At 52.4% G+C, this 21,775-nt stretch overlaps 7 non-coding genes across 7 annotated transcripts; all 7 read left to right on the forward strand.

The window, feature by feature from the left end:
* The first annotated feature begins 2,720 nt into the window (after positions 1-2,720).
* Positions 2,721-2,793, forward strand: trnar-ccu (transfer RNA arginine (anticodon CCU)). Its single transcript has one exon. It is a non-coding gene; the product is annotated as a tRNA-Arg (tRNA).
* A 1,594-nt stretch (positions 2,794-4,387) lies between these two features.
* Positions 4,388-4,460, forward strand: trnar-ccu (transfer RNA arginine (anticodon CCU)). Its single transcript has one exon. It is a non-coding gene; the product is annotated as a tRNA-Arg (tRNA).
* Positions 4,461-6,054: 1,594 nt separating this feature from the next.
* Positions 6,055-6,127, forward strand: trnar-ccu (transfer RNA arginine (anticodon CCU)). The gene has a single exon. It is a non-coding gene; the product is annotated as a tRNA-Arg (tRNA).
* A 1,573-nt stretch (positions 6,128-7,700) lies between these two features.
* On the forward strand, positions 7,701-7,773 carry trnar-ccu (transfer RNA arginine (anticodon CCU)). The gene has a single exon. It is a non-coding gene; the product is annotated as a tRNA-Arg (tRNA).
* Positions 7,774-14,354: 6,581 nt separating this feature from the next.
* trnar-ccu (transfer RNA arginine (anticodon CCU)) lies at positions 14,355-14,427 on the forward strand. The gene has a single exon. It is a non-coding gene; the product is annotated as a tRNA-Arg (tRNA).
* Positions 14,428-16,020: 1,593 nt separating this feature from the next.
* trnar-ccu (transfer RNA arginine (anticodon CCU)) lies at positions 16,021-16,093 on the forward strand. Its single transcript has one exon. It is a non-coding gene; the product is annotated as a tRNA-Arg (tRNA).
* Positions 16,094-19,338: 3,245 nt separating this feature from the next.
* trnar-ccu (transfer RNA arginine (anticodon CCU)) lies at positions 19,339-19,411 on the forward strand. Its single transcript has one exon. It is a non-coding gene; the product is annotated as a tRNA-Arg (tRNA).
* The last annotated feature ends 2,364 nt before the right edge of the window (positions 19,412-21,775 follow it).

Consider the following 21,775-nt stretch of genomic DNA (forward strand, 5'->3'; position numbering starts at 1 on the left):
GGGACTGGCATCCAGGTGTGTGTTCATATCCTTCTTTTCCCTGATCTTCCAGAATGTTCTCTAGCTTTGGCCAAAGGGGTCATCAGCTGGGTTCACATCATCCAATGGAGTCACCTTGCCCGTAGCTAGACAACGGATTGACTCAGACTGACACTTCCAGTCATCGAGTCATAGAGATGTACAGCACACAAACACACCCTCGGTCGAACAGATATCCCGACCCAATCTAGTCCCACCTGCCAGCACCCGGCCCATCTCCCTCCAAACTCTTCCTATACGTATACCCATCCAGATGCCTTTGAAATGATGTAATTGTACCAGCCTCGACCACTTCCTCTGGCAGCTCATTCCACACACACACACCACCTTCTGCCTGAAAATGTTGTCCCTTTGGTCTCTTTTATATCTTTTCCCTCTCACCCTAAACCTAAGCCCTCTAGTTCTGGACTCCCACACCCCAGGGAAAAGACCTTGGCTGTTTACCCTATTCATGTTCCTCATGATTTTATAAACCTCTGTATGGTCAGCCCTCAGCCTCCGATGCTTGGATCCTATCCTTAGAGGAAGCGGTATCAGCTTCCACCGCTGTGCCTCTGTGTCCAACCTCATCCGTCCTCTTTTCCAGGTCTCCCAGCTGCTGTTCATGCTTCTGCAGCACGATAGAGATCGGGGCCAGCTTCTCCTCTATCTGCTTAACCAAGATCGCGCGAGATTTGGCCAGGGCCTGGTAGGCAATCGAGCCCAAGGATCCTGCAGGCTGGGCCGGGGGCCTGGCCTCGGACACTGCCCCATCCGTCTTCAACATCTCTGGACGAAGGAAACGCAGGAAAGTTGATTTTTCACAATGTCCTGGGACTCCACAACATTTTCAGACTCCTAGGATATCGCGATGGAACGGATTGGGCGCTTGTGCTGTGGTGCCGAGCTCTGCAACACCATCGTCCGAGATCACCACCATCTTGGATCCTCACAGTGCATTGAGAGGAGAAAATCCACAAAAACACACAATGAGAGGTCAGGGCGCAGTATTTAAAGTCTGCCATGCTGCATGAACTGTGCAGCTCCAGTGGCCTAATGGATAAGGCACTGGCTTCCTAAGCCAGGGGTTCTGGGTTCAAATCCCATCTGGGGTGTCTGACTCTTCCTTGTCTGTCCTTAATCTGCTTTGCCTGCTTATCTGCATTCAGTTGATGGGATGGGTGTTCCCTGTCGCCTTACGCAGCTCTTTTGGGGATCTGCAGGATTAAAGCTGAATTCCCTGAAACAGACAGCACAGACACAATGGCTGAAAACCTGCTGAGAATCTCCTGGGGCTGGCATGGTGGCTCAGTGGGTAGCACTGCTGCCTCGCAGCATCGGGGACCTGACTTTGATTCCTCCCTTGGCTTTCTGTTTGTGTCGAGTTTGCACCTTCTCTCCATGGGCTACTGCGGGTGCTTTGCTTTCCTCCCACAGCCCAAAGATGTGCAGGTTCGCTGGATTGGCTTTGGGGAATGCAGGCTGAGAGGATAGTGGTTGGGCCTGGATGGGATGCTCATCAGAGGCTGAGTGTGGACTTGCTGGGGTGAATGGCTTGCCCCCCTCACTCTCGGGCTTTTATGAACAAGTTTGGAGCACATGGTCAGAGCTCTGCTGCAGATCGCAGTCAAGGCTTCGCTAAGGGACTGGCATCCAGGTGTGTGTTCATATCCTTCTTTTCCCTGATCTTCCAGAATGTTCTCTAGCTTTGGCCAAAGGGGTCATCAGCTGGGTTCACATCATCCAATGGAGTCACCTTGCCCGTAGCTAGACAACGGATTGACTCAGACTGACACTTCCAGTCATCGAGTCATAGAGATGTACAGCACACAAACACACCCTCGGTCGAACAGATATCCCGACCCAATCTAGTCCCACCTGCCAGCACCCGGCCCATCTCCCTCCAAACTCTTCCTATACGTATACCCATCCAGATGCCTTTGAAATGATGTAATTGTACCAGCCTCGACCACTTCCTCTGGCAGCTCATTCCACACACACACACCACCTTCTGCCTGAAAATGTTGTCCCTTTGGTCTCTTTTATATCTTTTCCCTCTCACCCTAAACCTAAGCCCTCTAGTTCTGGACTCCCACACCCCAGGGAAAAGACCTTGGCTGTTTACCCTATTCATGTTCCTCATGATTTTATAAACCTCTGTATGGTCAGCCCTCAGCCTCCGATGCTTGGATCCTATCCTTAGAGGAAGCGGTATCAGCTTCCACCGCTGTGCCTCTGTGTCCAACCTCATCCGTCCTCTTTTCCAGGTCTCCCAGCTGCTGTTCATGCTTCTGCAGCACGATAGAGATCGGGGCCAGCTTCTCCTCTATCTGCTTAACCAAGATCGCGCGAGATTTGGCCAGGGCCTGGTAGGCAATCGAGCCCAAGGATCCTGCAGGCTGGGCGGGGGCCTGGCCTCGGACACTGCCCCATCCGTCTTCAACATCTCTGGACGAAGGAAACGCAGGAAAGTTGATTTTTCACAATGTCCTGGGACTCCACAACATTTTCAGACTCCTAGGATATCGCGATGGAACGGATTGGGCGCTTGTGCTGTGGTGCCGAGCTCTGCAACACCATCGTCCGAGATCACCACCATCTTGGATCCTCACAGTGCATTGAGAGGAGAAAATCCACAAAAACACACAATGAGAGGTCAGGGCGCAGTATTTAAAGTCTGCCATGCTGCATGGAACTGTGCAGCTCCAGTGGCCTAATGGATAAGGCACTGGCCTCCTAAGCCAGGGGTTCTGGGTTCAAATCCCATCTGGGGTGTCTGACTCTTCCTTGTCTGTCCTTAATCTGCTTTGCCAACAACTGCTTATCTGCATTCAGTTGATGGGTGGGGTGTTCCCTGTCGCCTTACGCAGCTCTTTTGGGGATCTGCAGGATTAAAGCTGAATTCCCTGAAACAGACAGCACAGACACAATGGCTGAAAACCTGCTGAGAATCTCCTGGGGCTGGCATGGTGGCTCAGTGGGTAGCACTGCTGCCTCGCAGCATCGGGGACCTGACTTTGATTCCTCCCTTGGCTTTCTGTTTGTGTCGAGTTTGCACCTTCTCTCCATGGGCTACTGCGGGTGCTTTGCTTTCCTCCCACAGCCCAAAGATGTGCAGGTTCGCTGGATTGGCTTTGGGGAATGCAGGCTGAGAGGATAGTGGTTGGGCCTGGATGGGATGCTCATCAGAGGCTGAGTGTGGACTTGCTGGGGTGAATGGCTTGCCCCCCTCACTCTCGGGTTTTTATGAACAAGTTTGGAGCACATGGTCAGAGCTCTGCTGCAGATCGCAGTCAAGGCTTCGCTAAGGGACTGGCATCCAGGTGTGTGTTCATATCCTTCTTTTCCCTGATCTTCCAGAATGTTCTCTAGCTTTGGCCAAAGGGGTCATCAGCTGGGTTCACATCATCCAATGGAGTCACCTTGCCCGTAGCTAGACAACGGATTGACTCAGACTGACACTTCCAGTCATCGAGTCATAGAGATGTACAGCACACAAACACACCCTCGGTCGAACAGATATCCCGACCCAATCTAGTCCCACCTGCCAGCACCCGGCCCATCTCCCTCCAAACTCTTCCTATACGTATACCCATCCAGATGCCTTTGAAATGATGTAATTGTACCAGCCTCGACCACTTCCTCTGGCAGCTCATTCCACACACACACACCACCTTCTGCCTGAAAATGTTGTCCCTTTGGTCTCTTTTATATCTTTTCCCTCTCACCCTAAACCTAAGCCCTCTAGTTCTGGACTCCCACACCCCAGGGAAAAGACCTTGGCTGTTTACCCTATTCATGTTCCTCATGATTTTATAAACCTCTGTATGGTCAGCCCTCAGCCTCCGATGCTTGGATCCTATCCTTAGAGGAAGCGGTATCAGCTTCCACCGCTGTGCCTCTGTGTCCAACCTCATCCGTCCTCTTTTCCAGGTCTCCCAGCTGCTGTTCATGCTTCTGCAGCACGATAGAGATCGGGGCCAGCTTCTCCTCTATCTGCTTAACCAAGATCGCGCGAGATTTGGCCAGGGCCTGGTAGGCAATCGAGCCCAAGGATCCTGCAGGCTGGGCCGGGGGCCTGGCCTCGGACACTGCCCCATCCGTCTTCAACATCTCTGGACGAAGGAAACGCAGGAAAGTTGATTTTTCACAATGTCCTGGGACTCCACAACATTTTCAGACTCCTAGGATATCGCGATGGAACGGATTGGGCGCTTGTGCTGTGGTGCCGAGCTCTGCAACACCATCGTCCGAGATCACCACCATCTTGGATCCTCACAGTGCATTGAGAGGAGAAAATCCACAAAAACACACAATGAGAGGTCAGGGCGCAGTATTTAAAGTCTGCCATGCTGCATGGAACTGTGCAGCTCCAGTGGCCTAATGGATAAGGCACTGGCCTCCTAAGCCAGGGGTTCTGGGTTCAAATCCCATCTGGGGTGTCTGACTCTTCCTTGTCTGTCCTTAATCTGCTTTGCCAACAACTGCTTATCTGCATTCAGTTGATAGGGTGGGGTGTTCCCTGTCGCCTTACGCAGCTCTTTTGGGGATCTGCAGGATTAAAGCTGAATTCCCTGAAACAGACAGCACAGACACAATGGCTGAAAACCTGCTGAGAATCTCCTGGGGCTGGCATGGTGGCTCAGTGGGTAGCACTGCTGCCTCGCAGCATCGGGGACCTGACTTTGATTCCTCCCTTGGCTTTCTGTTTGTGTCGAGTTTGCACCTTCTCTCCATGGGCTACTGCGGGTGCTTTGCTTTCCTCCCACAGCCCAAAGATGTGCAGGTTCGCTGGATTGGCTTTGGGGAATGCAGGCTGAGAGGATAGTGGTTGGGCCTGGATGGGATGCTCATCAGAGGCTGAGTGTGGACTTGCTGGGGTGAATGGCTTGCCCCCCTCACTCTCGGGCTTTTATGAACAAGTTTGGAGCACATGGTCAGAGCTCTGCTGCAGATCGCAGTCAAGGCTTCGCTAAGGGACTGGCATCCAGGTGTGTGTTCATATCCTTCTTTTCCCTGATCTTCCAGAATGTTCTCTAGCTTTGGCCAAAGGGGTCATCAGCTGGGTTCACATCATCCAATGGAGTCACCTTGCCCGTAGCTAGACAACGGATTGACTCAGACTGACACTTCCAGTCATCGAGTCATAGAGATGTACAGCACACAAACACACCCTCGGTCGAACAGATATCCCGACCCAATCTAGTCCCACCTGCCAGCACCCGGCCCATCTCCCTCCAAACTCTTCCTATACGTATACCCATCCAGATGCCTTTGAAATGATGTAATTGTACCAGCCTCGACCACTTCCTCTGGCAGCTCATTCCACACACACACACCACCTTCTGCCTGAAAATGTTGTCCCTTTGGTCTCTTTTATATCTTTTCCCTCTCACCCTAAACCTAAGCCCTCTAGTTCTGGACTCCCACACCCAGGGAAAAGACCTTGGCTGTTTACCCTATTCATGTTCCTCATGATTTTATAAACCTCTGTATGGTCAGCCCTCAGCCTCCGATGCTTGGATCCTATCCTTAGAGGAAGCGGTATCAGCTTCCACCGCTGTGCCTCTGTGTCCAACCTCATCCGTCCTCTTTTCCAGGTCTCCCAGCTGCTGTTCATGCTTCTGCAGCACGATAGAGATCGGGGCCAGCTTCTCCTCTATCTGCTTAACCAAGATCGCGCGAGATTTGGCCAGGGCCTGGTAGGCAATCGAGCCCAAGGATCCTGCAGGCTGGGCCGGGGGCCTGGCCTCGGACACTGCCCCATCCGTCTTCAACATCTCTGGACGAAGGAAACGCAGGAAAGTTGATTTTTCACAATGTCCTGGGACTCCACAACATTTTCAGACTCCTAGGATATCGCGATGGAACGGATTGGGCGCTTGTGCTGTGGTGCCGAGCTCTGCAACACCATCGTCCGAGATCACCACCATCTTGGATCCTCACAGTGCATTGAGAGGAGAAAATCCACAAAAACACACAATGAGAGGTCAGGGCGCAGTATTTAAAGTCTGCCATGCTGCATGGAACTGTGCAGCTCCAGTGGCCTAATGGATAAGGCACTGGCCTCCTAAGCCAGGGGTTCTGGGTTCAAATCCCATCTGGGGTGTCTGACTCTTCCTTGTCTGTCCTTAATCTGCTTTGCCCAATATCTGCATTCAGTTGATGGGTGGGGTTCCCTGTCGCCTTACGCAGCTCTTTTGGGGATCTGCAGGATTAAAGCTGAATTCCCTGAAACAGACAGCACAGACACAATGCTGAGAAATCTCCTGGGGCTGGCATGGTGGCTCAGTGGGTAGCACTGCTGCCTCGCAGCATCGGGGACCTGACTTTGATTCCTCCCTTGGCTTTCTGTTTGTGTCGAGTTTGCACCTTCTCTCCATGGGCTACTGCGGGTGCTTTGCTTTCCTCCCACAGCCCAAAGATGTGCAGGTTCGCTGGATTGGCTTTGGGGAATGCAGGCTGAGAGGATAGTGGTTGGGCCTGGATGGGATGCTCATCAGAGGCTGAGTGTGGACTTGCTGGGGTGAATGGCTTGCCCCCTCACTCTCGGGCTTTTTTCAACAAGTTTGGAGCACATGGTCAGAGCTCTGCTGCAGATCGCAGTCAAGGCTTCGCTAAGGGACTGGCATCCAGGTGTGTGTTCATATCCTTCTTTTCCCTGATCTTCCAGAATGTTCTCTAGCTTTGGCCAAAGGGGTCATCAGCTGGGTTCACATCATCCAATGGAGTCACCTTGCCCGTAGCTAGACAACGGATTGACTCAGACTGACACTTCCAGTCATCGAGTCATAGAGATGTACAGCACACAAACACACCCTCGGTCGAACAGATATCCCGACCCAATCTAGTCCCACCTGCCAGCACCCGGCCCATCTCCCTCCAAACTCTTCCTATACGTATACCCATCCAGATGCCTTTGAAATGATGTAATTGTACCAGCCTCGACCACTTCCTCTGGCAGCTCATTCCACACACACACACCACCTTCTGCCTGAAAATGTTGTCCCTTTGGTCTCTTTTATATCTTTTCCCTCTCACCCTAAACCTAAGCCCTCTAGTTCTGGACTCCCACACCCCAGGGAAAAGACCTTGGCTGTTTACCCTATTCATGTTCCTCATGATTTTATAAACCTCTGTATGGTCAGCCCTCAGCCTCCGATGCTTGGATCCTATCCTTAGAGGAAGCGGTATCAGCTTCCACCGCTGTGCCTCTGTGTCCAACCTCATCCGTCCTCTTTTCCAGGTCTCCCAGCTGCTGTTCATGCTTCTGCAGCACGATAGAGATCGGGGCCAGCTTCTCCTCTATCTGCTTAACCAAGATCGCGCGAGATTTGGCCAGGGCCTGGTAGGCAATCGAGCCCAAGGATCCTGCAGGCTGGGCCGGGGGCCTGGCCTCGGACACTGCCCCATCCGTCTTCAACATCTCTGGACGAAGGAAACGCAGGAAAGTTGATTTTTCACAATGTCCTGGGACTCCACAACATTTTCAGACTCCTAGGATATCGCGATGGAACGGATTGGGCGCTTGTGCTGTGGTGCCGAGCTCTGCAACACCATCGTCCGAGATCACCACCATCTTGGATCCTCACAGTGCATTGAGAGGAGAAAATCCACAAAAACACACAATGAGAGGTCAGGGCGCAGTATTTAAAGTCTGCCATGCTGCATGGAACTGTGCAGCTCCAGTGGCCTAATGGATAAGGCACTGGCCTCCTAAGCCAGGGGTTCTGGGTTCAAATCCCATCTGGGGTGTCTGACTCTTCCTTGTCTGTCCTTAATCTGCTTTGCCAACAACTGCTTATCTGCATTCAGTTGATGGGTGGGGTGTTCCCTGTCGCCTTACGCAGCTCTTTTGGGGATCTGCAGGATTAAAGCTGAATTCCCTGAAACAGACAGCACAGACACAATGGCTGAAAACCTGCTGAGAATCTCCTGGGGCTGGCATGGTGGCTCAGTGGGTAGCACTGCTGCCTCGCAGCATCGGGGACCTGACTTTGATTCCTCCCTTGGCTTTCTGTTTGTGTCGAGTTTGCACCTTCTCTCCATGGGCTACTGCGGGTGCTTTGCTTTCCTCCCACAGCCCAAAGATGTGCAGGTTCGCTGGATTGGCTTTGGGGAATGCAGGCTGAGAGGATAGTGGTTGGGCCTGGATGGGATGCTCATCAGAGGCTGAGTGTGGACTTGCTGGGGTGAATGGCTTGCCCCCCTCACTCTCGGGCTTTTATCAACAAGTTTGGAGCACATGGTCAGAGCTCTGCTGCAGATCGCAGTCAAGGCTTCGCTAAGGGACTGGCATCCAGGTGTGTGTTCATATCCTTCTTTTCCCTGATCTTCCAGAATGTTCTCTAGCTTTGGCCAAAGGGGTCATCAGCTGGGTTCACATCATCCAATGGAGTCACCTTGCCCGTAGCTAGACAACGGATTGACTCAGACTGACACTTCCAGTCATCGAGTCATAGAGATGTACAGCACACAAACACACCCTCGGTCGAACAGATATCCCGACCCAATCTAGTCCCACCTGCCAGCACCCGGCCCATCTCCCTCCAAACTCTTCCTATACGTATACCCATCCAGATGCCTTTGAAATGATGTAATTGTACCAGCCTCGACCACTTCCTCTGGCAGCTCATTCCACACACACACACCACCTTCTGCCTGAAAATGTTGTCCCTTTGGTCTCTTTTATATCTTTTCCCTCTCACCCTAAACCTAAGCCCTCTAGTTCTGGACTCCCACACCCCAGGGAAAAGACCTTGGCTGTTTACCCTATTCATGTTCCTCATGATTTTATAAACCTCTGTATGGTCAGCCCTCAGCCTCCGATGCTTGGATCCTATCCTTAGAGGAAGCGGTATCAGCTTCCACCGCTGTGCCTCTGTGTCCAACCTCATCCGTCCTCTTTTCCAGGTCTCCCAGCTGCTGTTCATGCTTCTGCAGCACGATAGAGATCGGGGCCAGCTTCTCCTCTATCTGCTTAACCAAGATCGCGCGAGATTTGGCCAGGGCCTGGTAGGCAATCGAGCCCAAGGATCCTGCAGGCTGGGCCGGGGGCCTGGCCTCGGACACTGCCCCATCCGTCTTCAACATCTCTGGACGAAGGAAACGCAGGAAAGTTGATTTTTCACAATGTCCTGGGACTCCACAACATTTTCAGACTCCTAGGATATCGCGATGGAACGGATTGGGCGCTTGTGCTGTGGTGCCGAGCTCTGCAACACCATCGTCCGAGATCACCACCATCTTGGATCCTCACAGTGCATTGAGAGGAGAAAATCCACAAAAACACACAATGAGAGGTCAGGGCGCAGTATTTAAAGTCTGCCATGCTGCATGAAACTGTGCAGCTCCAGTGGCCTAATGGATAAGGCACTGGCTTCCTAAGCCAGGGGTTCTGGGTTCAAATCCCATCTGGGGTGTCTGACTCTTCCTTGTCTGTCCTTAATCTGCTTTGCCAATATCTGCATTCAGTTGATGGGAGGGGTGTTCCCTGTCGCCTTACGCAGCTCTTTTGGGGATCTGCAGGATTAAAGCTGAATTCCCTGAAACAGACAGCACAGACACAATGGCTGAAAACCTGCTGAGAATCTCCTGGGGCTGGCATGGTGGCTCAGTGGGTAGCACTGCTGCCTCGCAGCATCGGGGACCTGACTTTGATTCCTCCCTTGGCTTTCTGTTTGTGTCGAGTTTGCACCTTCTCTCCATGGGCTACTGCGGGTGCTTTGCTTTCCTCCCACAGCCCAAAGATGTGCAGGTTCGCTGGATTGGCTTTGGGGAATGCAGGCTGAGAGGATAGTGGTTGGGCCTGGATGGGATGCTCATCAGAGGCTGAGTGTGGACTTGCTGGGGTGAATGGCTTGCCCCCCTCACTCTCGGGCTTTTATGAACAAGTTTGGAGCACATGGTCAGAGCTCTGCTGCAGATCGCAGTCAAGGCTTCGCTAAGGGACTGGCATCCAGGTGTGTGTTCATATCCTTCTTTTCCCTGATCTTCCAGAATGTTCTCTAGCTTTGGCCAAAGGGGTCATCAGCTGGGTTCACATCATCCAATGGAGTCACCTTGCCCGTAGCTAGACAACGGATTGACTCAGACTGACACTTCCAGTCATCGAGTCATAGAGATGTACAGCACAAACACACCCTCGGTCGAACAGATATCCCGACCCAATCTAGTCCCACCTGCCAGCACCCGGCCCATCTCCCTCCAAACTCTTCCTATACGTATACCCATCCAGATGCCTTTGAAATGATGTAATTGTACCAGCCTCGACCACTTCCTCTGGCAGCTCATTCCACACACACACACCACCTTCTGCCTGAAAATGTTGTCCCTTTGGTCTCTTTTATATCTTTTCCCTCTCACCCTAAACCTAAGCCCTCTAGTTCTGGACTCCCACACCCAGGGAAAAGACCTTGGCTGTTTACCCTATTCATGTTCCTCATGATTTTATAAACCTCTGTATGGTCAGCCCTCAGCCTCCGATGCTTGGATCCTATCCTTAGAGGAAGCGGTATCAGCTTCCACCGCTGTGCCTCTGTGTCCAACCTCATCCGTCCTCTTTTCCAGGTCTCCCAGCTGCTGTTCATGCTTCTGCAGCACGATAGAGATCGGGGCCAGCTTCTCCTCTATCTGCTTAACCAAGATCGCGCGAGATTTGGCCAGGGCCTGGTAGGCAATCGAGCCCAAGGATCCTGCAGGCTGGGCCGGGGGCCTGGCCTCGGACACTGCCCCATCCGTCTTCAACATCTCTGGACGAAGGAAACGCAGGAAAGTTGATTTTTCACAATGTCCTGGGACTCCACAACATTTTCAGACTCCTAGGATATCGCGATGGAACGGATTGGGCGCTTGTGCTGTGGTGCCGAGCTCTGCAACACCATCGTCCGAGATCACCACCATCTTGGATCCTCACAGTGCATTGAGAGGAGAAAATCCACAAAAACACACAATGAGAGGTCAGGGCGCAGTATTTAAAGTCTGCCATGCTGCATGAAACTGTGCAGCTCCAGTGGCCTAATGGATAAGGCACTGGCTCCTAAGCCAGGGGTTCTGGGTTCAAATCCCATCTGGGGTGTCTGACTCTTCCTTGTCTGTCCTTAATCTGCTTTGCCAACAACTGCTTATCTGCATTCAGTTGATGGGTGGGGTGTTCCCTGTCGCCTTACGCAGCTCTTTTGGGGATCTGCAGGATTAAAGCTGAATTCCCTGAAACAGACAGCACAGACACAATGGCTGAAAACCTGCTGAGAATCTCCTGGGGCTGGCATGGTGGCTCAGTGGGTAGCACTGCTGCCTCGCAGCATCGGGGACCTGACTTTGATTCCTCCCTTGGCTTTCTGTTTGTGTCGAGTTTGCACCTTCTCTCCATGGGCTACTGCGGGTGCTTTGCTTTCCTCCCACAGCCCAAAGATGTGCAGGTTCGCTGGATTGGCTTTGGGGAATGCAGGCTGAGAGGATAGTGGTTGGGCCTGGATGGGATGCTCATCAGAGGCTGAGTGTGGACTTGCTGGGGTGAATGGCTTGCCCCCCTCACTCTCGGGCTTTTATCAACAAGTTTGGAGCACATGGTCAGAGCTCTGCTGCAGATCGCAGTCAAGGCTTCGCTAAGGGACTGGCATCCAGGTGTGTGTTCATATCCTTCTTTTCCCTGATCTTCCAGAATGTTCTCTAGCTTTGGCCAAAGGGGTCATCAGCTGGGTTCACATCATCCAATGGAGTCACCTTGCCCGTAGCTAGACAACGGATTGACTCAGACTGACACTTCCAGTCATCGAGTCATAGAGATGTACAGCACACAAACACACCCTCGGTCGAACAGATATCCCGACCCAATCTAGTCCCACCTGCCAGCACCCGGCCCATCTCCCTCCAAACTCTTCCTATACGTATACCCATCCAGATGCCTTTGAAATGATGTAATTGTACCAGCCTCGACCACTTCCTCTGGCAGCTCATTCCACACACACACACCACCTTCTGCCTGAAAATGTTGTCCCTTTGGTCTCTTTTATATCTTTTCCCTCTCACCCTAAACCTAAGCCCTCTAGTTCTGGACTCCCACACCCCAGGGAAAAGACCTTGGCTGTTTACCCTATTCATGTTCCTCATGATTTTATAAACCTCTGTATGGTCAGCCCTCAGCCTCCGATGCTTGGATCCTATCCTTAGAGGAAGCGGTATCAGCTTCCACCGCTGTGCCTCTGTGTCCAACCTCATCCGTCCTCTTTTCCAGGTCTCCCAGCTGCTGTTCATGCTTCTGCAGCACGATAGAGATCGGGGCCAGCTTCTCCTCTATCTGCTTAACCAAGATCGCGCGAGATTTGGCCAGGGCCTGGTAGGCAATCGAGCCCAAGGATCCTGCAGGCTGGGCCGGGGGCCTGGCCTCGGACACTGCCCCATCCGTCTTCAACATCTCTGGACGAAGGAAACGCAGGAAAGTTGATTTTTCACAATGTCCTGGGACTCCACAACATTTTCAGACTCCTAGGATATCGCGATGGAACGGATTGGGCGCTTGTGCTGTGGTGCCGAGCTCTGCAACACCATCGTCCGAGATCACCACCATCTTGGATCCTCACAGTGCATTGAGAGGAGAAAATCCACAAAAACACACAATGAGAGGTCAGGGCGCAGTATTTAAAGTCTGCCATGCTGCATGGAACTGTGCAGCTCCAGTGGCCTAATGGATAAGGCACTGGCTTCCTAAGCCAGGGGTTCTGGGTTCAAATCCCATCTGGGGTGTCTGACTCTTCCTTGTCTGTCCTTAATCTGCTTTGCCAACAACTGCTTATCTGCATTCAGTTGAGGGGTGGGTGTTCCCTGTCGCCTTACGCAGCTCTTTTGGGGATCTGCAGGATTAAAGCTGAATTCCCTGAAACAGACAGCACAGACACAATGGCTGAAAACCTGCTGAGAATCTCCTGGGGCTGGCATGGTGGCTCAGTGGGTAGCACTGCTGCCTCGCAGCATCGGGGACCTGACTTTGATTCCTCCCTTGGCTTTCTGTTTGTGTCGAGTTTGCACCTTCTCTCCATGGGCTACTGCGGGTGCTTTGCTTTCCTCCCACAGCCCAAAGATGTGCAGGTTCGCTGGATTGGCTTTGGGGAATGCAGGCTGAGAGGATAGTGGTTGGGCCTGGATGGGATGCTCATCAGAGGCTGAGTGTGGACTTGCTGGGGTGAATGGCTTGCCCCCCTCACTCTCGGGCTTTTATGACAAGTTTGGAGCACATGGTCAGAGCTCTGCTGCAGATCGCAGTCAAGGCTTCGCTAAGGGACTGGCATCCAGGTGTGTGTTCATATCCTTCTTTTCCCTGATCTTCCAGAATGTTCTCTAGCTTTGGCCAAAGGGGTCATCAGCTGGGTTCACATCATCCAATGGAGTCACCTTGCCCGTAGCTAGACAACGGATTGACTCAGACTGACACTTCCAGTCATCGAGTCATAGAGATGTACAGCACACAAACACACCCTCGGTCGAACAGATATCCCGACCCAATCTAGTCCCACCTGCCAGCACCCGGCCCATCTCCCTCCAAACTCTTCCTATACGTATACCCATCCAGATGCCTTTGAAATGATGTAATTGTACCAGCCTCGACCACTTCCTCTGGCAGCTCATTCCACACACACACACCACCTTCTGCCTGAAAATGTTGTCCCTTTGGTCTCTTTTATATCTTTTCCCTCTCACCCTAAACCTAAGCCCTCTAGTTCTGGACTCCCACACCCCAGGGAAAAGACCTTGGCTGTTTACCCTATTCATGTTCCTCATGATTTTATAAACCTCTGTATGGTCAGCCCTCAGCCTCCGATGCTTGGATCCTATCCTTAGAGGAAGCGGTATCAGCTTCCACCGCTGTGCCTCTGTGTCCAACCTCATCCGTCCTCTTTTCCAGGTCTCCCAGCTGCTGTTCATGCTTCTGCAGCACGATAGAGATCGGGGCCAGCTTCTCCTCTATCTGCTTAACCAAGATCGCGCGAGATTTGGCCAGGGCCTGGTAGGCAATCGAGCCCAAGGATCCTGCAGGCTGGGCCGGGGGCCTGGCCTCGGACACTGCCCCATCCGTCTTCAACATCTCTGGACGAAGGAAACGCAGGAAAGTTGATTTTTCACAATGTCCTGGGACTCCACAACATTTTCAGACTCCTAGGATATCGCGATGGAACGGATTGGGCGCTTGTGCTGTGGTGCCGAGCTCTGCAACACCATCGTCCGAGATCACCACCATCTTGGATCCTCACAGTGCATTGAGAGGAGAAAATCCACAAAAACACACAATGAGAGGTCAGGGCGCAGTATTTAAAGTCTGCCATGCTGCATGGAACTGTGCAGCTCCAGTGGCCTAATGGATAAGGCACTGGCCTCCTAAGCCAGGGGTTCTGGGTTCAAATCCCATCTGGGGTGTCTGACTCTTCCTTGTCTGTCCTTAATCTGCTTTGCCAACAACTGCTTATCTGCATTCAGTTGATGGGTGGGGTGTTCCCTGTCGCCTTACGCAGCTCTTTTGGGGATCTGCAGGATTAAAGCTGAATTCCCTGAAACAGACAGCACAGACACAATGGCTGAAAACCTGCTGAGAATCTCCTGGGGCTGGCATGGTGGCTCAGTGGGTAGCACTGCTGCCTCGCAGCATCGGGGACCTGACTTTGATTCCTCCCTTGGCTTTCTGTTTGTGTCGAGTTTGCACCTTCTCTCCATGGGCTACTGCGGGTGCTTTGCTTTCCTCCCACAGCCCAAAGATGTGCAGGTTCGCTGGATTGGCTTTGGGGAATGCAGGCTGAGAGGATAGTGGTTGGGCCTGGATGGGATGCTCATCAGAGGCTGAGTGTGGACTTGCTGGGGTGAATGGCTTGCCCCCCTCACTCTCGGGCTTTTATCAACAAGTTTGGAGCACATGGTCAGAGCTCTGCTGCAGATCGCAGTCAAGGCTTCGCTAAGGGACTGGCATCCAGGTGTGTGTTCATATCCTTCTTTTCCCTGATCTTCCAGAATGTTCTCTAGCTTTGGCCAAAGGGGTCATCAGCTGGGTTCACATCATCCAATGGAGTCACCTTGCCCGTAGCTAGACAACGGATTGACTCAGACTGACACTTCCAGTCATCGAGTCATAGAGATGTACAGCACACAAACACACCCTCGGTCGAACAGATATCCCGACCCAATCTAGTCCCACCTGCCAGCACCCGGCCCATCTCCCTCCAAACTCTTCCTATACGTATACCCATCCAGATGCCTTTGAAATGATGTAATTGTACCAGCCTCGACCACTTCCTCTGGCAGCTCATTCCACACACACACACCACCTTCTGCCTGAAAATGTTGTCCCTTTGGTCTCTTTTATATCTTTTCCCTCTCACCCTAAACCTAAGCCCTCTAGTTCTGGACTCCCACACCCCAGGGAAAAGACCTTGGCTGTTTACCCTATTCATGTTCCTCATGATTTTATAAACCTCTGTATGGTCAGCCCTCAGCCTCCGATGCTTGGATCCTATCCTTAGAGGAAGCGGTATCAGCTTCCACCGCTGTGCCTCTGTGTCCAACCTCATCCGTCCTCTTTTCCAGGTCTCCCAGCTGCTGTTCATGCTTCTGCAGCACGATAGAGATCGGGGCCAGCTTCTCCTCTATCTGCTTAACCAAGATCGCGCGAGATTTGGCCAGGGCCTGGTAGGCAATCGAGCCCAAGGATCCTGCAGGCTGGGCCGGGGGCCTGGCCTCGGACACTGCCCCATCCGTCTTCAACATCTCTGGACGAAGGAAACGCAGGAAAGTTGATTTTTCACAATGTCCTGGGACTCCACAACATTTTCAGACTCCTAGGATATCGCGATGGAACGGATTGGGCGCTTGTGCTGTGGTGCCGAGCTCTGCAACACCATCGTCCGAGATCACCACCATCTTGGATCCTCACAGTGCATTGAGAGGAGAAAATCCACAAAAACACACAATGAGAGGTCAGGGCGCAGTATTTAAAGTCTGCCATGCTGCGTGAACTGTGCAGCTCCAGTGGCCTAATGGATAAGGCACTGGCCTCCTAAGCCAGGGGTTCTGGGTTCAAATCCCATCTGGGGTGTCTGACTCTTCCTTGTCTGTCCTTAATCTGCTTTGCCTGCTTATCTGCATTCAGTTGATGGGTGGGTGTTCCCTGTCGCCTTACGCAGCTCTTTTGGGGATCTGCAGGATTAAAGCTGAATTCCCTGAAACAGACAGCACAGACACAATGGCTGAAAACCTGCTGAGAATCTCCTGGGGCTGGCATGGTGGCTCAGTGGGTAGCACTGCTGCCTCGCAGCATCGGGGACCTGACTTTGATTCCTCCCTTGGCTTTCTGTTTGTGTCGAGTTTGCACCTTCTCTCCATGGGCTACTGCGGGTGCTTTGCTTTCCTCCCACAGCCCAAAGATGTGCAGGTTCGCTGGATTGGCTTTGGGGAATGCAGGCTGAGAGGATAGTGGTTGGGCCTGGATGGGATGCTCATCAGAGGCTGAGTGTGGACTTGCTGGGGTGAATGGCTTGCCCCCTCACTCTCGGGCTTTTATCAACAAGTTTGGAGCACATGGTCAGAGCTCTGCTGCAGATCGCAGTCAAGGCTTCGCTAAGGGACTGGCATCCAGGTGTGTGTTCATATCCTTCTTTTCCCTGATCTTCCAGAATGTTCTCTAGCTTTGGCCAAAGGGGTCATCAGCTGGGTTCACATCATCCAATGGAGTCACCTTGCCCGTAGCTAGACAACGGATTGACTCAGACTGACACTTCCAGTCATCGAGTCATAGAGATGTACAGCACACAAACACACCTCGGTCGAACAGATATCCCGACCCAATCTAGTCCCACCTGCCAGCACCCGGCCCATCTCCCTCCAAACTCTTCCTATACGTATACCCATCCAGATGCCTTTGAAATGATGTAATTGTACCAGCCTCGACCACTTCCTCTGGCAGCTCATTCCACACACACACACCACCTTCTGCCTGAAAATGTTGTCCCTTTGGTCTCTTTTATATCTTTTCCCTCTCACCCTAAACCTAAGCCCTCTAGTTCTGGACTCCCACACCCCAGGGAAAAGACCTTGGCTGTTTACCCTATTCATGTTCCTCATGATTTTATAAACCTCTGTATGGTCAGCCCTCAGCCTCCGATGCTTGGATCCTATCCTTAGAGGAAGCGGTATCAGCTTCCACCGCTGTGCCTCTGTGTCCAACCTCATCCGTCCTCTTTTCCAGGTCTCCCAGCTGCTGTTCATGCTTCTGCAGCACGATAGAGATCGGGGCCAGCTTCTCCTCTATCTGCTTAACCAAGATCGCGCGAGATTTGGCCAGGGCCTGGTAGGCAATCGAGCCCAAGGATCCTGCAGGCTGGGCCGGGGGCCTGGCCTCGGACACTGCCCCATCCGTCTTCAACATCTCTGGACGAAGGAAACGCAGGAAAGTTGATTTTTCACAATGTCCTGGGACTCCACAACATTTTCAGACTCCTAGGATATCGCGATGGAACGGATTGGGCGCTTGTGCTGTGGTGCCGAGCTCTGCAACACCATCGTCCGAGATCACCACCATCTTGGATCCTCACAGTGCATTGAGAGGAGAAAATCCACAAAAAACACACAATGAGAGGTCAGGGCGCAGTATTTAAAGTCTGCCATGCTGCATGAAACTGTGCAGCTCCAGTGGCCTAATGGATAAGGCACTGGCTTCCTAAGCCAGGGGTTCTGGGTTCAAATCCCATCTGGGGTGTCTGACTCTTCCTTGTCTGTCCTTAATCTGCTTTGCCTGCTTATCTGCATTCAGTTGATGGGTGGGTGTTCCCTGTCGCCTTACGCAGCTCTTTTGGGGATCTGCAGGATTAAAGCTGAATTCCCTGAAACAGACAGCACAGACACAATGGCTGAAAACCTGCTGAGAATCTCCTGGGGCTGGCATGGTGGCTCAGTGGGTAGCACTGCTGCCTCGCAGCATCGGGGACCTGACTTTGATTCCTCCCTTGGCTTTCTGTTTGTGTCGAGTTTGCACCTTCTCTCCATGGGCTACTGCGGGTGCTTTGCTTTCCTCCCACAGCCCAAAGATGTGCAGGTTCGCTGGATTGGCTTTGGGGAATGCAGGCTGAGAGGATAGTGGTTGGGCCTGGATGGGATGCTCATCAGAGGCTGAGTGTGGACTTGCTGGGGTGAATGGCTTGCCCCCCTCACTCTCGGGCTTTTATCAACAAGTTTGGAGCACATGGTCAGAGCTCTGCTGCAGATCGCAGTCAAGGCTTCGCTAAGGGACTGGCATCCAGGTGTGTGTTCATATCCTTCTTTTCCCTGATCTTCCAGAATGTTCTCTAGCTTTGGCCAAAGGGGTCATCAGCTGGGTTCACATCATCCAATGGAGTCACCTTGCCCGTAGCTAGACAACGGATTGACTCAGACTGACACTTCCAGTCATCGAGTCATAGAGATGTACAGCACACAAACACACCCTCGGTCGAACAGATATCCCGACCCAATCTAGTCCCACCTGCCAGCACCCGGCCCATCTCCCTCCAAACTCTTCCTATACGTATACCCATCCAGATGCCTTTGAAATGATGTAATTGTACCAGCCTCGACCACTTCCTCTGGCAGCTCATTCCACACACACACACCACCTTCTGCCTGAAAATGTTGTCCCTTTGGTCTCTTTTATATCTTTTCCCTCTCACCCTAAACCTAAGCCCTCTAGTTCTGGACTCCCACACCCCAGGGAAAAGACCTTGGCTGTTTACCCTATTCATGTTCCTCATGATTTTATAAACCTCTGTATGGTCAGCCCTCAGCCTCCGATGCTTGGATCCTATCCTTAGAGGAAGCGGTATCAGCTTCCACCGCTGTGCCTCTGTGTCCAACCTCATCCGTCCTCTTTTCCAGGTCTCCCAGCTGCTGTTCATGCTTCTGCAGCACGATAGAGATCGGGGCCAGCTTCTCCTCTATCTGCTTAACCAAGATCGCGCGAGATTTGGCCAGGGCCTGGTAGGCAATCGAGCCCAAGGATCCTGCAGGCTGGGCCGGGGGCCTGGCCTCGGACACTGCCCCATCCGTCTTCAACATCTCTGGACGAAGGAAACGCAGGAAAGTTGATTTTTCACAATGTCCTGGGACTCCACAACATTTTCAGACTCCTAGGATATCGCGATGGAACGGATTGGGCGCTTGTGCTGTGGTGCCGAGCTCTGCAACACCATCGTCCGAGATCACCACCATCTTGGATCCTCACAGTGCATTGAGAGGAGAAAATCCACAAAAACACACAATGAGAGGTCAGGGCGCAGTATTTAAAGTCTGCCATGCTGCATGAACTGTGCAGCTCCAGTGGCCTAATGGATAAGGCACTGGCCTCCTAAGCCAGGGGTTCTGGGTTCAAATCCCATCTGGGGTGTCTGACTCTTCCTTGTCTGTCCTTAATCTGCTTTGCCAACAACTGCTTATCTGCATTCAGTTGATGGGTGAGGTGTTCCCTGTCGCCTTACGCAGCCTTTTGGGGATCTGCAGGATTAAAGCTGAATTCCCTGAAACAGACAGCACAGACACAATGGCTGAAACCTGCTGAGAATCTCCTGGGGCTGGCATGGTGGCTCAGTGGGTAGCACTGCTGCCTCGCAGCATCGGGGACCTGACTTTGATTCCTCCCTTGGCTTTCTGTTTGTGTCGAGTTTGCACCTTCTCTCCATGGGCTACTGCGGGTGCTTTGCTTTCCTCCCACAGCCCAAAGATGTGCAGGTTCGCTGGATTGGCTTTGGGGAATGCAGGCTGAGAGGATAGTGGTTGGGCCTGGATGGGATGCTCATCAGAGGCTGAGTGTGGACTTGCTGGGGTGAATGGCTTGCCCCCCTCACTCTCGGGCTTTTATCAACAAGTTTGGAGCACATGGTCAGAGCTCTGCTGCAGATCGCAGTCAAGGCTTCGCTAAGGGACTGGCATCCAGGTGTGTGTTCATATCCTTCTTTTCCCTGATCTTCCAGAATGTTCTCTAGCTTTGGCCAAAGGGGTCATCAGCTGGGTTCACATCATCCAATGGAGTCACCTTGCCCGTAGCTAGACAACGGATTGACTCAGACTGACACTTCCAGTCATCGAGTCATAGAGATGTACAGCACACAAACACACCTCGGTCGAACAGATATCCCGACCCAATCTAGTCCCACCTGCCAGCACCCGGCCCATCTCCCTCCAAACTCTTCCTATACGTATACCCATCCAGATGCCTTTGAAATGATGTAATTGTACCAGCCTCGACCACTTCCTCTGGCAGCTCATTCCACACACACACACCACCTTCTGCCTGAAAATGTTGTCCCTTTGGTCTCTTTTATATCTTTTCCCTCTCACCCTAAACCTAAGCCCTCTAGTTCTGGACTCCCACACCCCAGGGAAAAGACCTTGGCTGTTTACCCTATTCATGTTCCTCATGATTTTATAAACCTCTGTATGGTCAGCCCTCAGCCTCCGATGCTTGGATCCTATCCTTAGAGGAAGCGGTATCAGCTTCCACCGCTGTGCCTCTGTGTCCAACCTCATCCGTCCTCTTTTCCAGGTCTCCCAGCTGCTGTTCATGCTTCTGCAGCACGATAGAGATCGGGGCCAGCTTCTCCTCTATCTGCTTAACCAAGATCGCGCGAGATTTGGCCAGGGCCTGGTAGGCAATCGAGCCCAAGGATCCTGCAGGCTGGGCCGGGGGCCTGGCCTCGGACACTGCCCCATCCGTCTTCAACATCTCTGGACGAAGGAAACGCAGGAAAGTTGATTTTTCACAATGTCCTGGGACTCCACAACATTTTCAGACTCCTAGGATATCGCGATGGAACGGATTGGGCGCTTGTGCTGTGGTGCCGAGCTCTGCAACACCATCGTCCGAGATCACCACCATCTTGGATCCTCACAGTGCATTGAGAGGAGAAAATCCACAAAAACACACAATGAGAGGTCAGGGCGCAGTATTTAAAGTCTGCCATGCTGCATGGAACTGTGCAGCTCCAGTGGCCTAATGGATAAGGCACTGGCTTCCTAAGCCAGGGGTTCTGGGTTCAAATCCCATCTGGGGTGTCTGACTCTTCCTTGTCTGTCCTTAATCTGCTTTGCCAACAACTGCTTATCTGCATTCAGTTGATGGGTGGGGTGTTCCCTGTCGCCTTACGCAGCTCTTTTGGGGATCTGCAGGATTAAAGCTGAATTCCCTGAAACAGACAGCACAGACACAATGGCTGAAAACCTGCTGAGAATCTCCTGGGGCTGGCATGGTGGCTCAGTGGGTAGCACTGCTGCCTCGCAGCATCGGGGACCTGACTTTGATTCCTCCCTTGGCTTTCTGTTTGTGTCGAGTTTGCACCTTCTCTCCATGGGCTACTGCGGGTGCTTTGCTTTCCTCCCACAGCCCAAAGATGTGCAGGTTCGCTGGATTGGCTTTGGGGAATGCAGGCTGAGAGGATAGTGGTTGGGCCTGGATGGGATGCTCATCAGAGGCTGAGTGTGGACTTGCTGGGGTGAATGGCTTGCCCCCCTCACTCTCGGGCTTTTATCAACAAGTTTGGAGCACATGGTCAGAGCTCTGCTGCAGATCGCAGTCAAGGCTTCGCTAAGGGACTGGCATCCAGGTGTGTGTTCATATCCTTCTTTTCCCTGATCTTCCAGAATGTTCTCTAGCTTTGGCCAAAGGGGTCATCAGCTGGGTTCACATCATCCAATGGAGTCACCTTGCCCGTAGCTAGACAACGGATTGACTCAGACTGACACTTCCAGTCATCGA

The sequence above is a fragment of the Hemiscyllium ocellatum genome, unplaced genomic scaffold (assembly GCF_020745735.1).
Source record: "Hemiscyllium ocellatum isolate sHemOce1 unplaced genomic scaffold, sHemOce1.pat.X.cur. scaffold_2670_pat_ctg1, whole genome shotgun sequence".
In the NCBI taxonomy this organism is placed as follows: domain Eukaryota; kingdom Metazoa; phylum Chordata; class Chondrichthyes; order Orectolobiformes; family Hemiscylliidae; genus Hemiscyllium; species Hemiscyllium ocellatum.